Source organism: Siphateles boraxobius, unplaced genomic scaffold, assembly GCF_051911475.1.
Source record: "Siphateles boraxobius isolate OS27281-9 unplaced genomic scaffold, OSU_SipBor_1 25, whole genome shotgun sequence".
In the NCBI taxonomy this organism is placed as follows: Eukaryota; Metazoa; Chordata; class Actinopteri; order Cypriniformes; family Leuciscidae; genus Siphateles; species Siphateles boraxobius.
Genome location: NW_027508866.1, coordinates 7,782,159 through 7,803,866, shown reverse-complemented (window position 1 = coordinate 7,803,866; position 21,708 = coordinate 7,782,159). Strand labels below are relative to the sequence as shown.

The 21,708-nt window shown below is 38.9% G+C and overlaps 1 protein-coding gene across 13 annotated transcripts in view; it reads right to left on the bottom strand.

Moving 5' to 3' along the window:
- The window catches only part of cux1a (cut-like homeobox 1a), a 126,350-nt gene that overhangs the window by 93,023 nt on the left and 11,619 nt on the right, over positions 1-21,708 (bottom strand). The window lies entirely within an intron of this gene.

The window sequence follows — 21,708 nt, the reverse complement described above, 5'->3', positions numbered from 1 at the left end:
TTTCTTCTCTTATTACGTCTTATTAGACGTAATAAACTATTTAATCTCACTGCCGTCGAGGAGAAATATTTGAGATATTAAAGAGCGCAATTTTTCTTTCCTACTGGTATCAATAGTGCTAATGCCCCCAAGGGTATTCCATCCAGCCCCCCTGGTATAGTTCAAGGAAGCCCTGTAGCCCTCCAATGAGAGTCGTTTATATAAAGGACCAAATTGTTCCCCATAATAGCTTTATAATTTTCCTAATGGAAGAATTCTGCTGGCTCAGGCGGCGGTGCTTGTCTTAGTTAATTTGTTCGGTAGTAAACGCTGATGGAACAGATTACAGGGCTCCCCAGAGAGCCAGGCCCTGCCAGATACTATCAGCTGCATATGCAGCAGGGAAACGTCAGCGGGGCCTCTCTCTCTCCCAGTCTCTCTCTCTCTCTGTATAGCTGCTGTTTTTCTTCCTTCATTCTCTCATAACCTATCTTTCTCACAGGCCATTAGATTTCCTCCTCTCTCTCTTTATAACTGCCAGTGTCGCTGAGCCACAGAGCACCTGAGCACTCAAGAGGGTCAACAGCTCAGAGGCAGTCAGGAACAGATAAAAACAAAGAAAGAATCTAACACAGGTGAGAGAGGACAGCAGACACTTTTGTCGTGGGAGCTGTACTGTAACTAAAAATGGTGGACAGAAATCTGAACAAATGGGTTTAGAATTCTGTTAGCAAGAAAAGCTGGTTAAGTGAACACAAATGAAAAAACATCAGACACATTCCTAATTTTAAAAAAAGTTTAGTTTACATTCTTTTATACTGAATGGGTCAAACACAGTGGGAATATAGCCTATGAAACTCAAGTCGGCTCTGTTCACTTGTAAAGAGTAAACAGAAGTTTTTTTTTTCCAAATTGTTCAGCCCTGTAAGGATGGTTTACACTCAAATGTCTATTATTTTTAATTTCAATGAAGAAAATCTCCCTAATCATTGTAAAATTATTAATTCTTTCCACATATTCAAGTCATCCGTTGAAAATTCCTTTGTTTTTATTTTGCAATAAACATCACAGAAAAAAGAATATCACAATATCAGTTTTTCAAAATAACGTGCAGCCATACTTGAAAAAAAAACAGTATGGAAGTATGTATGCACTACCCACCAGACAATGATAAATAGTTTCAAACTTAAAAAAAAAAAAAAAAAAAGTCAGCGGCACCACAAGTCATTTTTTTGTGTGTGGACTGAGATTGAGTCACCTCTTCACTGCCTTTAAAAAAAAAGATTTTACAGTTTGAGGTTTTTTTTATAGCTTGTCCTTTGATCATTTGGTCTAAAAAAAGGTGACCTGATTTCTGAAGGGTATGACTTTATACTATAAAAAAACTATAAAAGACGTGCGTGTGTATGTGTGTTTTGAAAGGCACCAACGACTGCCATTAGCACAGATAGAGCTAATCTATTTTTACGCCGACATAGCCGTTAAGCCCTTTATCAAAGTCTTTGCTATTGCTGCTACCATTTATAACAAACCTGCTTTGTGTGAGCAACTAATCTCAAAGCTGACCCACCGTTTTGAGCTTTGACTCTGTGTACACTGTAGTGGGGTCTGTTAAACACCTAAATCAAAGATTTGACAGCAGAAGTTTGAACTTAACCTTCATGTCAATCCCGAAAAGAGATCCCTCGACATTGTGTTAGAGTTTGTGACCTCTAAAGACTGAATATTGCATTTGACCCCTTGATGCTTTAGACTTAGTAGTAAAGCAAAGGGCCTGATGTTTGACCTTACCCACAAAGTGAAGAACCATATTAATATTGTTTTCACATAAATGGTTCAATGTGCCCTCACACTTTAGTGCCAGTCCTGTGAGCGATGATTTAATTGCTCCTCAGGGAGTATGAACGTAAGAACGGTGAGTAGAGGGAAACTTGACCCTATGAAGCTTTGTTAATAAAAGTAACCTTTTGCAGATAACACACAATTAAAATATACAATATTTGCCTCCGTGAAAAAGGACAAAAAAATATTGATGGCTCAACAGGGCTCCAGACTGCGACCAATTGGCGCAGTCAATTGGACCAATTACAAAGACGTGAAATTCACCAAGTGGTCTGGGTAGTTTTTGTCCAACTCCATTGACTTGTATTGGGACAAAAACTACGATGAAACCTGTTGGAAAGCATCTTTTGCAGTGATTTTTGTGTGAGCATATCAGTGAACACCCCAGACCACTCGGTGGGTGGTCAAAAAGCTGCGCTTGAACACACCAAAATGATTACAGACAACTGTCAACAAGCATGTGCATTCTGCGCCTGTGTGTGAGGAAAAAATTGTCTATATCAGTAGGTATCAATAGTCTATTCATCATTCAAGAGGGGAAACCAAAGCTAGGACTGCAGATAAACAAACCGTAAACAAACCAGCGCTTACTTCCCCTTCTGAATGTTAAGCAAGTTTCAATTATGAAAATATAAGCAAGAATCAATTATGCTGATGATCACTTTCTTCATCCCAGGCAGAAAATATTTGCGCATTGGAATGCTCAGGTAAGATGGCATACAATTAGAACAGCCATTTATCTGAGGCGTTTTGACTTCTTTGCTCGCTTTTATCACTTTGGCTTTTATTCACTAACTCTCTCTCACCTACGGCACAGACATACGGCAATTCAACATGCTCAAATGCCGGAACACACTGCAAAAACTGGTGGAAAACTTGGTGGAAACCTAAGAAAAAGTGTGATGACGGTTTTTGTTAATCAGGCTGACTAGAGACTGAAAGTTACAAATCATCTTTAATTTATGATTGTAATTTATGATTGTCTCTGTATTTACCTTTATATTGGACAACTGCATTTACAACATGCTATGAGGTATTTTAATGCATTTAAAAAACTTTGATTCAAACATTTACCAAACCACAAGCATTACAACATGGCCTGACCCGTTCAGTTCCTTCCTTGTTCTGAGTCTTGAATTACACACACAGTCTGAAAAAGTTCAACAATGACCTAATCGCACTGCACGAACAATGCATGTGTGTCAGTAGTCTGTGATACACTAAATCTTCCTGTCTCTGTTAGCTTAGATGGCTTAATTGCAAATCAAGGATTTGGCACGTCGTCAAGATCCAATATCACAGAGCAACAATCAGACAAAGGCGTGTGAGTAATATCGTTGCAGGAGGTTGCGATAGCGCAGAAACTTCACACTGTGGCATGCTGTACCCAATCAAGACCACCACGTTCACAGAGCTTATAATGTGAGAGCCCACTGTTGCAACCTCTGGGAACACAGGCAACCGCACACACGACGTGCCCGCATACACAGAATCTGTGAATAACAAGGGACCGTGGGGTTGAGTCTCATTAGGTATGGACAAACTACAGACCAGACTTCATTTCCATCCAATTAAGAGACACTCAAAGCATTATGGGGGCTTGCTGATTATGATGCAGTACATTTGGGTCGTCTCAGTGCAACAATGTCCCAGTTGTTGACAGAAGAACACTCCCTTTCATACCAGCTGGGGAGGGCAAGAGTTTTTTGAGGCGGTTTAACAGACTGTACATGCATTACTAATTCCAACTTGTTTTGTAGGCTGGACATCAGGAGTGACAGCTTAAAACGCACACAAATAGTTTCTTAGACAGTATAAATCTCACTGATACAACCACCTATGTTTAACCTACCACAGACCTGATTCGTTTAACAGCATATTTACTCGAGTGATCGTGAACTTGTTAGCATCTCTACATATCTTAAAACTGGAACTCTTTGAAGGCTTCTCAGAGTCACAGTATTGGGATTACGACTGACACAATATTCTCAATAGGATAGTATCTTTTTAACAAACTCTGTCGAAGCCGTTCTCACGGATCAGCGTTATCTCTTGTCAGAGCGGTCCGGTTGGTCCACAGGGCTCGCGATATCAGCCACTCCTACGGCTGTAATGAATCCAGGACCGGTTCACCATCTTACACGCCATGTTTGCTATCAACAGAGCTCTCAAGGGCTTACAGCGCAGTTCATTAAAGCTGAGGAGCAAGAACAAGCCCAGAGCCTATTCGCTTTCTTTCTTATTTCTTTCATTCTTTCTTTCTTTAAACCACCATAGTTCCGCCTTTGATTTATTATGCAACAAGATCAGCAATTTACTTCAGAGGCTTTCAGTCAGTACTGGAAGAAACGCAATCTGAGGGGGTCTGAGAGCGCGTGTTGGTACTGCTTGTCACAGTCATACAGTACGGGACTTTGCAAAAAAATCATTGATGTGTTATCGAGAAAAGTAAAGCATTCCTTTACCTCCAGAAACTTTTAGGTTTCCCCAAGCAAATACATATATCTCTGCCTCCTCCACCACTGATAACAGCATTCCTTAAATGTTATTCGAGTTTTAGAGAAAATAATTAAGGCAATTATATCTCCGGTTGGGAGTGGAGGCGATGTCTGGGGAGTGGATCTCTGGTTGGGAGGGACGTGAACCGTTTCTCAAACAGTTTGACCGGCCTGAGACTGGATGACAAAAGAGGCAGAGATCATCTTTTCTTTCTGGATAACAGCCTAGTTAATGTTACTGGCTTGAGTAAAGAAAAAAGACAATCACTGACTCCACAAAAGAACACATCAGACTGTTTGTAAATGAGGATTGTTTACTACCATACTGCATGTCTATGAAACTTAGTGTACGTTAAAATGAATGACACGTTTCTCAATCTTTTCCTTTTCATTTTGAGTATTTATTTTTTTAACATTGTGTGCCAGTGGAAGGTCTCTGGGAAAAGAATATGAAGTGATGCACAGCGAGCAAAGCACCATAGGAAACATATTTGCCCTCAGCGTAAACACACATGGCTAGTCCTTAGCCTTCTTCATTCAGCGGGCGAGGTGCGGTGCAAAAAAAAGAGCACAAGTGCTGCATTATTTTTCAAGAATTTCATGACAGAATCTGGCATCTAACAACCACAAACTCTTCTGCATATTTGCATTTTAATACAAGGTTTGTTTATCCTGAAATTTCTGCTGTAAACTGAATTAATTAGATGCTCGGATTCATAACTGGAAATTAGCATAACGGGGCAGAGAGAAGAAAGAAGGGGGTGTTTGTTCTTCACAAGACAACAAGCGGTTAATTGTTGAGGGCTGGGGGTGCAGACGGTGACCTGAACTAGATATTACAGTATAGTCCAACTGACTCAGAGAGGCCAGGCTGCATTGTTCCGATTCGTTGTTCTCATTCACTAGTGTAAACAATAAGAACAAGTCTACAAGCAAACGACATTGCAAAACTAGAACACTTCAATTATAATCAACAAGCTGTCTAAACTGCAATTGTCAGTGAAGCTGTCTACACTGCAAATGCACAGCTCCAAATCAAAAGCTGTGTACACTGCAAGAATTTGACTTTGAACTTAACTGTAATGCACATGTGCAAATGTGTGCAACTTTTGACAATGAATCCGTCTAAAGTGCAAGTGCCTAAGTGAATCAAAAAAAGCTATCTACACTGCAAGTGTACAACTCTAAATCAAAAAAGCCATCTACACAGCAGCTGCAGAACACGAATCAAAAACTACACCGCCAGCATTTGTTTTAGAAATCAACTGTGTACACTGCAAGTGTGTGAATGAATCATCAAAGCTGTCCACACTGCAAATGCATGACTCAGAAAAGCTGTCTTCACTGCTAATGCACGACTTTGAATCCATGAAGGTTTCAACACTGCAACCAGGGCCTGACCGTGGCATAGGTGACGTGGCGGCTGTCTATGGCATAAAATGACAGGGGGCGCCGCATGAGAGGCAGGCCCAGTTCTCCAGACGAAAGCAAGAGCACCCTTAGTTGATACTCAAATAATATCATTTTGGGGAAACAGATTTGACAAACCCTATGTTTGTGCTCTGGAGAGTGTCCAGGGGTTCTTCTCATTTCTTATTTCATCCTTGCTTCCTTTCCTTGCATCTTAGCTCCAACCCCTTAGGATTTGAGAGAAGGATACACCCGTGTATCATCTCCTCAGGAAGCTTCCTTTGCTCCTCATTCCTCGCCTCCGTGCGGTGCAATTAGAGAGTTGAGATGTCCTTCAAGAAAGATGACTTAGTTTGATCGGTTTCCGGGTCACTGGCAGGAGGAAATCATCAATTTGAGTATTGACATCTTGCGTAATAGTTGACAACATGTTATGTTGGACTTGGACTAATTATTTTAAACACTGCATCACGACGTGATATTAATACATGACTATAACACGTTAATTATGCATGACAGTGCAGTTACCATTGGTATTAGTTGGCTTGTGGGGGGCGCTACCAAAATCTTGCTTAGGGCACCAACAGACCCTGGGCCGGCCCTGACTGCAACTCCATAATTTAAAATATAAAACCTTCACACTGCAAGTGCAAAACTTTGAATCAAAAAAAGCTATCTATACTGCAAATGCGCAACTTCAAATCATCTTGGTTTAGACTTCAAAAGTGCGACTTCTTTTACACTGTAAGCATGTGACTTTGAATCAACAAAAAGCTGTTTACACTGCAAGTAAGCAACTTCGAATCGAACAAAACTAATAAACTTTGTTTTAAAGGAACTGTCACTCACTTTCAGTGAAATAAAAGTCTAAGATCTCCTCAAAGGAGGCATCATGGACACTTTAATGGGGATGACATTTCAGGAAATTCCAAAATCTTTTTTTTTTTTTGACAAAAAGTGTGGGGGGTGAATACAACAATGATTACAATTGTTGAACAGTCAGCATGTATATACACATCGAGCTGCTAAAACACAAAAGATGGTGACATAGCAGGTGGATAAAAAAACATATCATCCAGTTAAAACATTACTTTAATATTTCCATATTATTCCTGGACTGTGTTTCACCTATAAACAGCCCAACCGGTATTTTATGTCAACTGATCAAATCTACTCTTCATGTTTTCAGTTGGGGTTAATCTCCCTGCGTATTAGCATGTGACCTTCAGCACCTCAGCTGCTGATTAGGCGGTTCTTGTATCTTTCACTCGCATCACACCAGAAAGACAGGAAAACATTTTTATGCAAGTAAAGTGGGCAGAGACATGCTACAGCGCTCCACGAGTGAGGGCCAGTCATTCCAGACGGCACGCACCGCTGCATTAAAACAGTAAAATAAAGTTCAGCACACTATATGAGAGCGATAACGTTCCTTAACCAAAACCGGACCACAATTCAATTCAGGGCCTGTACTTAATTGGCTCAGTGTCTTAAAGAAAGAGTCCATCATTTACTCACCCTCTTGTTGTTCCAAACCCATATGATTTCCTTTGTTCCTTGGAACTTAAAAGGATTTGAAGGATGTTCAAGCTGCTGTTTTATGTACAGTAAAACTGGATAAAGACCAGGGGCTGTCAAGCACCAAAAATGAAAAAAGCATCATAAAAGTTGTATGTATATATACTTTGAATCGACAAAGCTGTTTACACTGCAAGCAAGCAATTTCGAATTGAACAAAACTAAGAAACTTTGTTTTAAAGGAACTGTCACTCACTTTCATATATTATGTGTTTATATGTGTATGTATATGAGTCAAAATGTGCCATTCTAATTCCACTGAAGCTGATGCACTATATAGCAGTATCACATCGATTTTCAGTGTATATTAGAGATTAATTAATCGATTTGTGATTATTTACCTATTAATTTATTATCAAATATTATATTAAATATTTTCATACTGTACATTATAATATTGTGATGCCTACATTTACGTTTAATGGCCTTTAAAATAACAGATTTTTTTTAGCTTTTGTATTTAGATACAATAGTATAGAATATTAATATCAGACATGACACGAAAGTAATTATTGGTTTATCAGTATCAACTAAAATTTTGATATGAATGGGTCATGACGACTGGTTATGAGATGCAAGAACAAATTATGTTTGGCATAACTGTGTCAAACCTGGTGTGTTGCAACATTATGATGTTAATGATGACATCAAATGAAACTTGTTCTTATGTGTCTAGTGGTACTTTTATTATACTTTGATGGATGATACCAATCTGGAGCTTGATGTTTACAGGTCACTATAAGAGAGAAAGAGACTATTGTAAACAATCTGTCAATTATCTTCTTTTGTGTTCCACATGTTGTTTTTTTCATGTTGAACTTGTACACTTGACTTATACACAAGCATTTAACTGCAAATATGTGAGATAGAATATGTTCTCTGTAATAAAACAATACAAAAACTGAACTTAAGCCCACAAGTCACTCTATTCTCAAGTTCTGCGTTCAGAATGGAGTATAGCACTCGCAGTAGTAGTGTGTACACAGAAGGCCAGCAAAGATGTAAGGCAGTGTGTGAGGTAAACATTAATCTGGCTGCTATTGTGTTGGCACTGCTCTGTGTGTATATGTGTGTACTGGCTCTCTGCCATCGCCGGCTGTGACCTTAGAGAAGGTGCAGAAGTACGACTGACCTTCAGCACGCCTCAGTCAATCAACCCTCATCTGAAACACTACACAAGTCCGACCTTCATACATCAACACGAACACTAAGTCTCTAACAGCATTAGATAAGGCAACAAAGAACTCCTCCTTTAGATTCACTTAAAAGTAAACACATTCAAATGCTTTTAACAGCACAAAGTCAAAGCTAGGTGTTTATTTAAGGGGGAATTTTCCCCAAAAAGCTTATTAAGTTCATTTATTTCCATATAATAATGGTGATGTAGCATTAGCAACTGCAAGAACTGACACATAACTGCTCACAAAAGTATAGTAAAGGAAGGGATTAAGAATGCGTCAGCAGAAACGTTCCCGAGCCCGGAGAGGAAAAGCTAAACTCAAACACTGACTCAGCGAAAAAAAGCTGCTAACTTTAGTTCAGCGAGTCGCCAACCCCCCCTCAAGCACCATCCCCAAGACTCCGCACTGCCATATTATCCAGAATATTATTTTGATTATGAATTTCCTTCCATTGCACATCTGCTGAGCTGCCCTGAACTCAGAATATGCTTACGTGCCATGTCTAAATACAAAACACAGTCAAAGGAATATGCAATATCGACATAATGGGAGACTGCATGGGGAACTGTTCTACACAGACCATGAAAACAGTCACGAAAGCAGCTGAGGGTGGGGGGATATGATGAGGATAGATTGGTGGTGAGCTCTATTTTTGGGCATTAGAACAAATAAGAGATCACAGGAAAGTATTCGAATTTGAGCCACTCTCATATAAGCACAACAGTACGAAAGGTTGGAAGGTCATGTTTCCGACTGTTAGAGAGCACTTTTGTAGTACAGTGCCTCAGAAGGGTCATGGTGATGTGAAAAAATAATATTTTGGAGGAAAATAGGAGCTAGGATGAAATATCACATTTCAATGCTTTTGTGCTTGGACTAAAATGTAGCGTCCTTGCGCAAATAGTTTTTCATACCACTGAAAAACTCTTTGTTCATTTGTAAAACTTTTAATATGACATGGGAGGAAAAAGTATATTTAAATGCTTTAGCGAGTGAATGCAAAGTTTCTTGGGGGAACACAAAAGTTTTGGGAGTAAACATAAAAGCTTTTTTCTATCACCATGTCACCCTTAGGGTCCCGTAGGATAGCAAGCTGATAAATAAATAACACTTTCAGCACAATTGGCTCAATTCTTAATTTTAGTTAATTCTTTTTTTATTATAAATTAATTAATTACTAATGATTTTTAAAATGGAAATAATCAACAGCACGCTGAACTTACTTAAACTGGACAATGACTTTCTTCTAGAGCTGCTGTACAGCCAAAACGACTTTGTTGCATTAATTTCCTGTTATCACTGTAAAGCTGCTTTGAAACACTCTGTATTGTAAAAAGCGGTATATAAATAAAGGTGATTTTATTTTATTTCAACTTTTTTTATTACTGAATGTTTAATTGCAAAATATCTGAAGAATACATTCTAGTGTTTTAATCTAATTTATTAAAATAAAACTGAAAAAAATGGAATAAACTTATTTAAAAAATTGCATGCTCAATATCAAAATTTTCGCTGTGAAACTTAGCCTAGTAAAAATGGATATTGGTTTTGATTCTGGTATTGATATTGATAACTAAAAATCTTGTGATTCGTGACAACACCCATAATCCAAAACCACATTAACGTCTTAATCGATAAATGTTTATCAATGCATACTAGAACTCACTGTATGCTCTGGAAGCGTTGATACGGAAAGCCTCTCGTCTTTTTTGGTCTTTGTCTGCGAGACACAGAAGAACCCCTCAGCCCTCATAACCTCAATAATGCATGAAATGCGCTGCAGCCCGCAGACTGAGCTCTCCGAATGCTTTAAGTATTTATCGTGAACACTACGCTATCAGAGCCATTTCTAAATGGGCCTTCCCTGCCAGCTCTTTTTCGATTATGTTCGTGAGGATGAATGACCACCTCAACGTTGCTGTTTTTGTTGAAACGCAGAAAAGAACCTGCAGTGCACCTGCCCTGCTATGTCTATAGCGACAGAGCTGCAAGAACAATTAAAACCATCAACACTAAATTAATCTGAGCGCATCTGTGAATGGCTGATAATCTCTGTGACCTACTGAGAGTTATTACCACCATGACTAGCACAAAAACAACCTCACCCAAGATGGAGGAGCGCTAGTGCTCGAATATAATAGCTGAAATAATGCCGTTTTTACAATGGAACCAAAAGGTTTTTGTACCTCAAAAACGTGGAACAGAAAAGAGATTTTGAACAATGTCTCAAACATTGAATTTCAGTAGGGTCCAATGTAGTTTTGAATTCTTCAAAATATCTTCATTTGTGTTTCATTGAAGAAAGCCAGTCATTAAGGTTCAGAAAAGACATGAGGACAAGTTCTCGAGGATCAAACCTTCCTTTCCATCCAGCACAAATGAAGTAGGGGAGGAGATGTAGATGAGAAAAGCAGCGAGGAAATCTATCCATGCTTGTTTTCTTAAATTTGTTTTCCATTTCAAAGGCTGGTTTGCAGTTTCAGCAACCCTCTCGTCTCAATGACATCGGTCTGAATAGGATAGAGGGAGTGCAAGAGGGCAAGAAAGGAGAGAAATAAAGAGACGGAGAGCAGGAGAGAGGGGTCCCCCTCTGTGTTGGCCAGCTTCCAGTGAAAGCTGTTCAGAACATGGGAAACATGGTGTCACAGCGCAGTCCAATCAGCTCGTCTGGCCTGCGGTTTTCCCAGCGAGTACCGTCATGAGCGCTCTCTCCTTCTACGGGTCCGCTTTCACTACCATGCCTCCGGGAACAACAAACTCACGCTGCCAAAGCACGACCACACACGCGCAAACGCACACAATGGCAGATGCAAACGCATACACGCTCTCATGAATGCACAAGTACTACCCCCTACATTTTCTTAATCCAGACTTTGCCAAAAATGTCAGTTGGATTAGTCAGCAAAGCAGTGCATGATGACTCTCACTGGCTGGACATGACATCGCCAGACATACGAAAACACCAAAGGCTAATAACTAAAACAGAGAAAAGGTATATAGCCTATATTAATCGTTCACATCACTTATATCAGATTATCATTCAAGTATTGTATATGTACGGTAACTTCCTGGTTTTCGATAAGCCATCTCAGGGATTTCTGGTGAACTGTCAGCCGTTAAGAGGTCATTCTATACTTGCTGCCTTCAAGATCTGCCTTGGTTCAACATTTTAATTAATTCTCGATTTGATGAACAGATCAATTCTTAAATCCAAGAATTTATATTTTGGTCTATGCGGTTTTCAATTCCAGTACAAAAAGTTTGTAGTGTGACTGCCTCCCATCCAATATATCGCAATAAGCTTTGTGCTTTGTTACTTTTGATATGAAACAAAGTCTCCACTTTCGAACAATAAATATCTTTTTAATGTGGTGTGACAAATCCCTGTCGTTCAGCACACGTGAACTTATCATCTCTTCCTCTTTACTACTAGTTACTGCAGTAAATATACATGAATGAACATCAGAAGGTATGTTGAAAGATATAGAAGACCTTACTGAAATATAATCGCTTAATCGGTGTTAAGAAGGCTAAACTTTACTTTCTGTGTCTGATGTTGCGGCCTGTCAAGTTGGGCAAAGGAATTAACAATAAAGAAAAACAAGAGATCCTGGGAATAGCCAATGGCAATCGCATTTTATAAGTAAACCAACTTAAAATAACAATACAGACATATGAGGGGAGAATCACAACTTTTAAACAGAAAGATTAAAATCTTGTGTAGAGACAGACGATTCATTTTATGCATGATCCATTTCATTCAATGTTGATAATTGGCTGGGAAAGTGAAAACTGATGGTACAATTAAATTTTGCTGAGGAGGAACTGAGGGATGCAACAGTGCTCAGCTGTTCAAAACGCTGAAATTTAAACATCCGTTTAATCTCTTTTTACATTTGAACAACTAAATTAATTGCTAGGCCTGACTATTTAACTGACTATATTCTGATTATAAACTATTACAATATTGATGTTGTTAAAGCTACATCAGAAAATTGAAGATACCACACACCAAGTGATGGAAGTTTTCTAAGCTGGCTTATATTATTGCAGAAGTTCATAAGAACGTTCTGTGCATATAGCGGATTTTAAACCTTGGTCATGTGACTGTGCCATCCTCAATATAAGCAACAACATTCCAGTGATTCTGAACTTGTTTGAACTTCCTGGATAAGGCAGATTGCTATTTCAGACATTTCTGGATCGATCCTCTAATTTGGATTTAGCATGAGATCACTAGTTTAAATCTTGGAAGTTTCCCAGAGGCTTGAACTGATGACTCAGACACCAGCAATAGTTACAGACCGAAGAAACATGAGGCAAAACACGATGCTTCTACTCATCGACTCACCAACTCCCATTTTGCCCCCCTTCTATCTCTGGCCTCGGATGCAGGTCGTGTAAATCCATAATACGCACATTCCAGCCTGACAGATAATGCATCTCTCCATAATGGAGGTCTTGGATGCATTTGGAACGAGTATCTGTGTGCGGATGTGTGTTTAACTGAGATAATACCTCAGTGTAAGTGAAAGTCCTGGATTAAAAGAGAATATACGCCACCTGATTGCTCGCAAAGATAAAGCAGACCGTTAAATGAGGGATTGAGATGTTTTAGGTGGGTTGAGGTCTCAAATCATACCATCAGCACTGGATGTTCTGTCGAGTTAAGATCAGAATTTTTTATTTTTATTTTTTCAAATGCCAGTTTGCCTATCCGGCTCTTATTAAAAAACAACAACAACAAGACAAAACATGTGCATATATATATATATATATATATATATATATATATATATATATATATACATATATGTTTTGATAAAAGAGTACCAAAGGAAATGTTTACATTTTCTTTACATTTTTGTTTAGCATATAAAGCATTTTATTTAACATTGTGCAATGATTTTGTTCACAAATAAAACTAGGAATGTGTATTAAAGTAAACAGGGTCAGTATTGATTTCATGTTGCCTTTGTTGTACAAAATGATAAAGAAAAAGTCTTGATATGCATCCACACCAGTAAAACAAAGCACAAGTAATACAGACATGATAAATCTTATGTAATAACTAAAACAAAATGCTAAAATCTATGGAAGACCGCAGTCACAAAGCCCTTTTCAGTATGTCGATATTTATAGTGATTTGTTTCTGTGCAGAGAGGTTCAAGTCTGTTTAATTATGCTGTAACTCCCAGGACGCACAGCGGTCTTTTAAAAAGCATGTTGTTTGAAATATTCTCTGGATGATGGCCAAGGAAGCCATCAGTGTCAGATGTACATATCGGCCTGCCAAAAGAAATAGTCCAGCTGAACTGAAGGCAAACACCTCACAGAATCCTGCACAAACTGATAACTGTAACGTCACTGGGTAACTTTGAGAAATCGTACAAATAAAAGAGCAATTTGGAAAATTGATGTTGATTTAAGGGGCGAGAAGAACAACCACAAAGGGTTGAGAAAAATCCCTCTTGACCACCTAGGATAAAACCGTTGCAAGTAGCACAGTAACAAGGTAAAATGCGATTGTGTCGATATAGGCCAGGTGTGACGTTCTCATAAATAAGCAAAAAAGGCTCCCCTGCTAGCCTGCTATTTTCATTCCCTCTTGCTAAAATTCACCTGATATATTCGGCCTTCTGATCTCCTCGGATCTGTCTCTGATATCCCATGGGACCGAGGAGAGCACATCCTCTGCCCGGTTGCTGTTAAGACTAATAACAACACCAACATCCCGCCAATCTCTCTTCACTGCAAGCTAGGCCAGCCAGGCAGGGGCCAACACACACATGCAAGTACAACACACACACATCTGACCAAGTACAGTCCATTTTCAGACACTTCCTGCTAAAAATAATTACCCTCCTGGAGACAAAACCTCGCTGGAGGCTGCACAGACATTTTGTATAAAGAGAGAGAACAAGGGGATGAGGAAGTGCTGGAATTAAAGGGGCAGCACGTGTACTGGACTAATCCAGAGATGTCATTGTCAGACTAAAAAGCAGAGTAAGGCTTTACCTTTGCCTATAGTAAACACATATGTAACAGAGAGTTTACAAACAATATGAATGGAAACTCAAGGTTGAGAGGTTTTTTGTTTTTGCTATTTTAAGAAAATGACAAGCTGGATCCAAACTAACAAAATACCAATAACAATACCAATACCACTCTTTATGTCATAAATTCCAAGAAAGAGGAAGTTAAGATAGATATTTTGATAGCATCTCTGACTTAAACCTACTTTCCAAAAATGGTGATAAAACGTATTTTAGACCAACTTAATTTTATTCACAAAATTCAGATTTTTAATTAGATTTGTTACCATATTTTACATTAATATATTACTTTGAATTGAATTGGTAACACTGCTTGGTTGAAACTAATTAAGACCTGATTGAAAAGTTAGGCTATCATCTTTTTGAGCCATTTCAGACTTAATACATAAATACATAGGCCTATGGAATATCATTAAAAGTCTGGGGGGGAATATAAAAAAAAAATACTGAAATATGTAATATAATTAAAATATTTGGGGGAAAATAATTTTATAATTTTTTGATTCATAGCTAAATCATGACCTACATTTGAAGAACCACCAATGTTTTGCATATGTACGATCAGCACTAACAATAGTGTTCATACCCCGCGAACAAACAAATTTGGAGGTCTGACCCGTCCCCAAACACACACACACACACCACCACCACCACCCCTCCTGTAGCGATATTCAAGCATGAGCCATCAAGGGTCACAGTCCCCCCCCCCCCAAACATGGAAATCCATGTCAGTCTCCCTCCCCATGGGCACCATTTGAAAGCTTAATATCGTTTTCCAGCCACTAACGGCATCTGGCTTCCATTTCCACTCCTCCTGGAGGTTTTCAGGTCACTAATAATAACTGTTTCAGGCAAAAGTGAAAGTTCAGCCAAAGTCTAGCTCCAAGCCAGATCAGGGAGCCCTGCTGCTGCTGAGTGTGAGGTGGAGCTGCCCGGTTCCCTAGGCACCGAGGGCCCCCGCAGAGGATTCTTTTTTGTTTGGGTTTTTAAAGTGCTGAGCCCAGGCTGGCAAGGGACGTCTGGAGTAAAACCCAAAAGTGTTTATGTGTGTAAGTGCAAGGCAGAAGGGAAAAAGTGCGGACAGGGGGCTAAAGGGTCTCCTGATTATTTCCCATTCTCACAGAGCACTTAAACCACAGCTGGGTGCGAACTCTTCGCCATGGCTACCTGAGACTCTCCATGAATAGTAATGGAGCAAAACGGCACCCAAAGTTCTGAGATGAACTTTTCCGGAAACTCTGAGGCGTTCAGAAAATGCTGTCTTTCCCCCCAACCGTCCAGACCTTCCTACTAGGGAATTGCAGAGAGTTGGTCTAAAATAAGTGCCTCCAAAACCTCACTTCGGTTTGCCTGCTCTTTCTTAGACCAGACAATAACTGTGAGGATCAAATTGAAGCGTAATGTTTATTTTCTCAGAAACGGCACTAAATTCTTCCGACTCAAAAAAGTTCCTTCCTCTGAGCTTCAGTAACACTCTTCCCCTGTTCTGTGCTGAAACAGAAGAGGATCCAGAGAGATCTGGTTTATGTTCCCCTGTTATGAAGATTAACCTTCTTTATGGACACAATTACTCATCCATACAGGATAAGACTGCGGCTAAATTAGGAGCCACCATCATATCACATAATGTACTGAGCATCTGGGGCTCCTCAAGAATAAGAACTCCTCTAACGGTGTCCAACGAAAACTCCTGTTTTTACAGACACGCTATTCTCATACAGGGTTTTTGCACACTTTTTAAAGTCAAATTTAAGGCTTTTTAAGACCACACGAAATCAAAATGAAATACCGTTCATTAGGGGTGTGCGATATTGACAAAAATATGTATTGATATTTTCAACGTTTTGTTGATAATAATTAAATAATATTTTACTGATTCTGTTTTTGTGATTGGTGCCATGGCTGGTTTAGGCCTGTTGTTGACAGCTGAAAATATAGACATTCACATTTTTCATATTCTATGCAGTGGTCAGTTCACAGCCTTGACAGATATAAAAAAAAATTATTAAGGGGTAATATTTACCACCTTAAATTGATTTCCAGGGGCATTTTCACCTATATATGGACATTTGTAGTAGGGATGCTAACCGATGACCGTTTGACCGATGGTTGACCGTCTCAACGTTAACCGATCAAAGTTGTCGGTAGTCGGTTAAAAAAAAAGTGATCTCTAAATTAGGCTATTATAGACAGTGGACTAAACGCTACTACAGTTAGCCATCTTAATCGAAGATATTTTTGTGTGAAGTGAACAAATCCCTCACACTCAATTTTTCATAACTCGCCTGTTTGTACTTAATAAACCAATAAAAACATTTGGCGCGAGGTCACAGCGTTTGGGTTCGCGCGCTCACAAGGTTTGCGAAAAGTAAAGGCTACAGGCTAAAACACTGGAGGTTAGAGCAAGGGTAGACGACAGGATGAAGCGTGCAAAGAAACGTAACGTTAGTGTGTGGGACCATTTCACCAAAAAGAATGACACAGTAAGTTGCAACTTGTGTGATACAGTGCTTAAATACAGTAGTAATACTGTAGAAATTCATTACATCTACATTTCAGTGGTAACAGATAAGGTGATGATGATCCTCATCTTTCTTTATTATTGTTAGCACTAATGTTACCTCAAACTAAGCGGAGTCTCTTCGGAGCTGTCATTTTCTTAAATGAGACGCTGCAATGTTTCAAATGAGCTTCTAACGCTAGAACAACGCCTTTATTTTCAACGCGATCACCTTGTACCCAAACCATTTCGAAACTGAGGAGCCATTTGTCCTCCGATTACATACAAGCTCCTTGGCCCCGCGTTTGCGGGACTCATGTTTCGCGTTGTAGGGGATTTTAAAAAAGTGACGTGACTGGAAGCGCGGCGCCGGGGCAGTGTGTGTCTGTGTGTGAGCGGGAGGCAGAGAGAGATGTGACAGAGTTGCGAAATTGCAGGCGCGGCTCGAAATGGCTGTTATTTCAAATAGCGTGGCATATTTTTTAAACTAATCGGTTAACCGGTTTCAACCGGCTAATGAGGCTCGGTGGTCGGTCAAGCAAATTTTTAGTTTTCGCCATCCCTAATTTGTAGATGTATGCATCACCGTTTATGTCAAAATCTAACGTCCAAATCAAATTCTATTACACAATACCACTGTTACCAGTCAAATTAAATCATTAAATCAAAATCCATCTTTGCAGTGCAGAGGTGACACAGAAGCAGCATCAAAACATTAATGTCATTAATACATTTACACTGCATTTACAATTGCCTAAATAAAGCTATGAGATTGTTTTTTTTATTCAATATTTAAATATGAACTGTTTTTTTAATTCAATATTTAAATATGAACTGATTTCTAATTTTTACAGTCTAATAATTAAAGGGTACTTTAAATGTGAAACTAAAACCGCCATTAGTTGGCAGCAAGTCACTGTCTTAAAGCTGCCGTCGGCAAACATTTTTTGATCATATTCAGTGAAATCGACACTATAATCCGACAGAACAACATAAATAAAGTGGTTTTAGAAAAAAACCGAGCTTCTACCTCCACCTGGAGCGTGTTATTTGTTTTGCAAAAATCCACTGCTCCCGGATCATCGGGTCCAATCAGCGCAGGGGGGTGTGAGATCTGACTGTCAATCACAGGTCGTGCACACGCCACCCCTCGCGCACGTTACAATCACATGCACACGCCTGAAGTTCGCGCAGTAAGAAGAGTGATGGCGGAAAAGATTCCAATTCCTCAGTTAACCTCACGGGCTAGGAGGTCAAAAACAACACAGGAAAAGAGAACACCTGCTGAAAAGAAAGAAGTAAAGAAAGAAAGCGACCGTGCCCATAATAAAACCAGGATCAATATCGGATCTGCATTTGAAAGGTGGAGAGATTTAGGTGATTTAATTGGGTTCAAGCTGGATGCAGAGCTTGCAACATTTCTTCTCGACAGGTAATTGTGCTTGATCAACCAGTTACTTTATTTCTTAAGCCTGTTTTATGCTTCTGCGTCGAATCGACGGCGTACCCCCGCAGACCCCTCTGCGTCGCCGCGAACCCTGTGGTTGGTCAGATGCACCGCGATGCAACTCAACCTGACGCAGAACCATAAAACGGCCACGACGCCGTAGGAGTGACGACGTAGCTACGCCGTGAAGTTGACGCAGAAGCATAATGAGACCTTTAGTGTTATGTTAGTAATCTAAGTATGTTTGCCCAAATGTGTTGGTATGGATAGCTAACGTTAGCACTTGTTGGGCAGGTTCGTTAGCTTTATTTGCACTGAAATCCGTGAGAACGTAACGTTAGGTGGATAAACATGTCCAGATGAAGGGATAAAGTTCGGCTTTTTGTAAGAATCAATGCTACTCTATCTTTCTTACCAGAGTAAGAACAGTAGTAAAGCTACGGTTATTGTATGTGCTATCCGACTAGCTCCAAATACTCGATGGTGTTGATGGATGCTGATGAGACGGGCGCGTTCACAGAAAATCTGTTGCACTCGCACTGACGAGCACAAACTCGGTGGGAGGGTATTGGTTGATAGTGGGGGAGGGACATGAGAGTTGTAAACATTCAAAATTTTGCCTAAGGCCACTTAATCTGCCAGACTTGCCGACTGCAGCTTTAATAAGTGAGTTGAGGGAGTCATTCATTCAACCAATTTGTTCAAACAGCTGATTCATTCGGGAAAGAAGCAAGTGATTGTTCATTGAAACATTAAATTGATTCGTTCAAAACGCGGATTTCAGTAAAATAAAATCATCGCTGTCTGTTGCATTGAGACTCTGCTACGGTTTCATTTTGAAATTCTCGTTGGCGAAATAAAGGGAAAACAAACAACATTGACAAAATTGTTTATAAAATGTAACTCAAAATGTTCATTTATTGTTGATTTAACTGTCATATAAATTAAATATCACATTTGCAATTGTACCCGGGAAAACGGCACTCTCGCTGGTGTGATATATTTATATCATATTATGTTATCATCATGCAATAAGACAAAAATTCATTAGGGAACATACCTATAACTGAACACATCACGCAGTGAAAGCACGACAGACGAAAGCGATTTCTGCTCACAGTGCCTCGTACATCGTTAAAACAATGATTACAATATCATTAAAGACAATACACATCGCACACCACTACGCACATAAACAATGAACTTACAATTGAACTGACATTTACCAACTTTCTTCTCCTTCTCTCCTCCTGTTTCGCGTGCAGGAGACAGACGTAATGCATCCGGGAATGTGACGCGAAATGTCACGTGAACAAGCAAATCAACAAAGAAAGAATAATAAATAAAAAAAGTAGCCTTCGCTTATTAGATAGTTTTGATTTGGAAAACATTTAGATATGTCTAAGTCAACTTGCCATTGAAAATTTAAGACCTTTCATTAGTAAAACTAAGACTTTAAGACTTTTTATGGCCTTAAATTTTAAAAAAAATCTAATTTAAAACTTTTTAAGGATCCGCGGAAACCCTGTCATAAGATTATAAAGTCTACGCGAGCTTACATGGTAGTGCTTATGAAAACAAACAAAAAAACATATACATTAACGCATTAAATTAATCAAAGGTGACAGTAAAGTCATTTAATACTATAAAAGATTTTCTTTTATAAATAAATATTGATTTAAATAAACCAAAAAAGCATATTAGAATGATTTCTGAAGGATCATGTGACGCTGAAGACTACATGGCTGCTGAAAATTCAGCTTTGCCATTACAGGAATAAATTACATTTTAAAATAAGTGAAAATTGAAGTTAATTATATTTTGTAATAGTACTGTTTTACTTTAATTTTTATCAAATAAAATGTAGCCTTCCTGAGCATTAAAAAAAAACCTTTAAAAAATCTTACCAACTCCAGAATTTGATGCTTATATATATCTGGGTCGAGCTAAAAACTGAAAAAGAAATATTTAGAAATGCATCTCGAAATGTCTGAATTTAATTTAATTTCGTTGTGCTTGGGCCAACTGTTCTTGAACGAATCTTCAACAAACTCTTATGACAACTTATGCAAGAATTCGTTCAAGAAAGTGAAATTATAAGATTATAACTTGAATGGTATGAAAAGGTACAATTTTCATAGGTTTTATATTTCATATTACAATCACTGTTCGATTTACAATTACATTTAGATTAGGGTCTTACAGTTTTGTACTGCCCAACACATGCAATGTCTTACAAATTTGCCATCTTATAGGAATTGTTAGCTTCTTAAGAAACCAGGTTAAAAAAAAATCTTTTAAAAAAAAGAAGGTAAAAAACAGCCTAATTATTCACTATCTACCCCTCCCCCCTCCCAATTTAAACATTCTACATTAAATATCTTCTTTTGTATTCCACAGGGGAAAAAGCCAGGTTTGGAAGGGTGAGTATGTGATGAAAGAATATTCAACTCTCCTTTAAGAACAATTAGTTGACTAGGTTTATTTTTATGTACATTCGCACAATCCTAAACTGCCAAAGTCAACAGGCCACAAGGCCTCAAAGCAACTTTGTACAAACTACTTTTTAAAATTATGATTACAAACCTTTAAATTAAACAAATTAGGTAAAAGCACCAGAACAAAACGTATGAAGGTTGCTGTGCATGTGCCCTTCCTTCCAGTTCTTATTGAGGAAGGCTATTTATATCTCTAGGATTACGCACACAGCAGAAGGTTAAAAAAAAAAAATTGGCATTGGAGTCTGGAGTGGAACGGTTTCTGGGTCTGCTGGTTAATCCATTCATTTAGTCACAAAAACACCTGTTTGTGCTTGAGACAGCAAAGTTAAACAACAGTCCAGATGTCTCTCGACAGAAAGCGCTCAAAGGGAGTCGATGCGCAAGACCAGCGGACAAAAGAGTGTGTCACCTTACGACAGGTATCCTGATACAGCCATAGCACTTTCTCAGTTGGCAATCAAACCAAGGCTTCATGCCAACCAGAGAGTCCGAATGAGAAAGGACAGAAATAAAAAAGAGTTCAAATCTAAAAAGCGCTCGGGTCGTCCCGCCAAAGGGTTGGTATCTTATGTAACCCAACACAAATGTGATTCATCCTTCATGTGGACACAAAAGCTGCAAAAGTCCAACTCTTCCCGCAAACAGTCATCAACCTCAACAATCCGCAAACCTCCGACTGCACAAAAACTCTGGGCTGCTGCTGTCAGAAATACCAA